At 38.6% G+C, this 3,136-nt stretch overlaps 1 protein-coding gene across 6 annotated transcripts in view; it reads right to left on the bottom strand.

Moving 5' to 3' along the window:
* Nucleotides 1-3,136, bottom strand: part of LOC106879961 (monocarboxylate transporter 9) — a 43,558-nt gene that overhangs the window by 37,896 nt on the left and 2,526 nt on the right. Inside the window, exon 1 of one of the 6 annotated variants that reach the window (XM_052971055.1) lies at nucleotides 2,446-2,468. The exons of the other annotated variants lie outside the window; for them this stretch is intronic. The gene's annotated coding sequence lies outside the window, so the exon portion shown is untranslated. Of the gene's footprint in view, nucleotides 1-2,445; nucleotides 2,469-3,136 lie in introns of those variants that run through there. 6 annotated transcript variants of the gene reach the window in all.

Here is a 3,136-nt window from a genome sequence, read left to right as displayed (position 1 = left end):
TTACAAATAATAAAATATTGAAAACAGACCAAATTATCGTAGTCTCATTGCACAAACTTGCGAGAAATTGCTAACGGTGTGTTGGCAGTGACAGCGGGGGGGGGGGCATCATCCCAATTATACCTCCCTCCTCAGCATACATAATTCACTACTAAAATGTCTTATGTTATCTTTAAGAAACAAATTTTTTTTTAATTATTTAAATCAATTCTTCTAGAAGGATGAAAGACGTTAAATTTTCAGCAAAAGTGCGGAGATACGCCACTCAGCCTACCGCGGTTACCCAGATCACAGCCTTAGATTTACAGGATAGCAACCCTCTTGACCAAAGTATGAACTATACACTCGATCTGAAATAAGTTTATTATAAATTTATGGTTTCATACTTTATTCCAGTATATCGTCACAATAATCTGTGTATTTACATGTACAGGAGCATGTATTTCCACCAAGAAAATCCACTTCAAATTATCTCACCAGGTTGAGTCAAAAGTTTTTTCGAATTTTCACTGAGGATTTTTGGCAACTTGTATCTCCATGTTATATCATTAATTTGATACAACTTGTCCAATCGTTGCAGAATTGTTTATTCTTTATTTTCATATATAACATAAGCATTATTTATTTTACAGCTTTGATAATGAATGATGAAAAAATTTCAATTAGAACCATTTTACGCTGTATATGAGGGAAAAAAGGACTGAATGCAAGGGTAGTGGCAAAAGAAATTAATATGGAAGGCCCAAGTACTACCAACAAACGTGTGACACCAGCCTCGAAGACAAACCAAGGCCAGAGAAAACTTATGGAAGGCGAGGTCTTGCTTGAAATAGTTGAACAACAGCCAAGCACAAACACTCGTACAGAGCTTAGTCCTTTTACAAAACACTATCAATCGACAACCTCCATAAGCTTGGTCTGGTGAACACACGCTGTCGAGACTCCTCATGAACTGATCAATGACATGTTCAACGATGTGTGAACATTTGCAAGCAAGTGCTGACAAATTCACGAGACGCCCATTTTGGACGTCACATTGTAACTGAGGATGAAAATGAATATTTTCGTAATCCTAATAAGAGAAATCGGTGACTTCGTTTCGGTCGGGCTTTAGAACCTGTTGTCAAACAAGGGCAGTTTGAACAGAAGGTCATGTTGGGTGTTAGGTGCCTCAGCGCACACTGCAAATGAAACCAAGCGCAAACTTGAGGGGTTGGGAAGTGCTGCCTCGCCTTGCTTACAGTTCAGACCTTGCACCATCAGATTACAATCTTTTCCGAGCCATGGCTCTTTCCTGGACGGACGGAGGTTTAACAATGTGGGTGAGGTCAAAATTGATGTAGAGAGTTTTTTTGCCGTTAAACCAGCAAAATGGAATTGAGTTTCTGTTTGGACACAACGATGGCAATAAACAATAGAATAAGATGGGATATAAAGGCGGCGAGCTGGCAGAAACGTTAGCACGCCGGGCGAAAGGCTTAGCGGTATTTCGTCTGTCTTTACGTTCTGAGTTCAAATTCCGCCGAAGTCGACTTTGCCTTTCATCTTTTCGGGGTCGTTAAATTAAGTACCAGTTACGTACTCTGGTAGATCTAATCGACTGCCCCCCCTCCCCCAAAATTCCGGGCCTTATGCCTAGATTAGAAAAGAATATGATGGGATATATTTTGATGAATAAACGCTATTCGTATGGAATTTGTCTGAACTATTAATTACAGCTTGAAATACGAAAAAACTTTTGGTTCAACTTCGTATAGTGAGTCTATGATGAAACATACTAAATTTGTTTTTTCAATAACTTAGACATAAAATAGGGGAGCCTCTTATACGCCGGCAAATACGTTATGTTCAATTCCTGACACATCTAATTCCTAAGTTCATTAAGTGATACAGTAAAATGAAATTCAATCAAAAACATCTGCTCATTCAAATTCCAATTAAATTAGCTACATTCAATTTGGGAATAATTAAAATAATCGATATTTAGACTGAACGATGGGATACTGCTATTACAAAATTTCATTTCAGTGAGATTGCTCTATAAAAGTTATAAATGATGACATTAACCTTAGTTGTTATTGTTATTTACTCCCCCCCCCCCAACACACACACAGCAGAGATTTCTGACGGTTTTGATCAAAAACACATTAAAAAAAAACCCACGAAAACCATGGATTTCACATTTAAAGTGAGATCCGTGGAATGGTATGAGCCTGTAAGAAGTTGGTGAGCAACCCCAGGACCGTTTCTACTGTAATATAACCTAATGGACAAAGCAATGCCCAGGAAGCCTATAGTATTTACTTACTGACAGTAAGTTACAGCATTGACTAGCGCAAGGCCCTGTGACCCATTCCTCTTCCTCCCTAGTAACTACTGTGCCCATGCTTTTGGGCGGCACCGAGTAAGTGCCCACTCCCCAAAAAGAAAATCGTAAGCCGTTACCGTTCACAGGGCGATCCTTCGGTATTATTATACAGAGAAAACGAGGGCATTCACTTCTTTTTCAGCCTAACCTTTTTATGTCACGAAGAAAAGTTGTGTGGATGAAAGTGTCCACCAATACCGAAGGATTGCCCCTCCCTACTTTGATGTGCAGTATCGAAAGTTGTCCCACAGCTGACTGTTGAAGTTATGGATATGTAGAGGTATAAGAGAGCATTTGTGTGCATGTGCGTACGTATATGTGTGTGTGTTTGTACGTGTGTATGCATGTGTGCGATTCTGTGAGCATGTACGCGTATTTATATGTGTGAATGAATGTGTATTTGAGTGTAAAATTATACGCAAGTTCGATTTTACAAACGAGGAAAAGTTTTTTTTATTCTGAAGACTTTGGTATCTTGGCGCGAAACTCTGAGTCCTCGAGTCACTGTAATTCATTGACACACGTATCACAATATCTATATGATACAACGTATGAAAGATCACTATATGGATCCCTTGTATGCTAAAAATAGACGTCAAACCGTCTTACCACTAAATCTGTGTTCTCAACTGAGTAACACGCTAGATGTTTACGAGATAGACAAATGAAAAGTTGTTAGAAAAGAATAGCTGGTTAATATTGCCTGTTTTGCTCTTAAAATAACTTTGTAATTGCTAGATAAAAAAAAGCTCTCTCAAAACACACACA

This window comes from Octopus bimaculoides, chromosome 10, assembly GCF_001194135.2.
Source record: "Octopus bimaculoides isolate UCB-OBI-ISO-001 chromosome 10, ASM119413v2, whole genome shotgun sequence".
NCBI lineage: Eukaryota > Metazoa > Mollusca > Cephalopoda > Octopoda > Octopodidae > Octopus > Octopus bimaculoides.
Note: the sequence above shows the minus strand (reverse complement) of the source record. Positions and strands in the feature narration are given on the sequence as shown.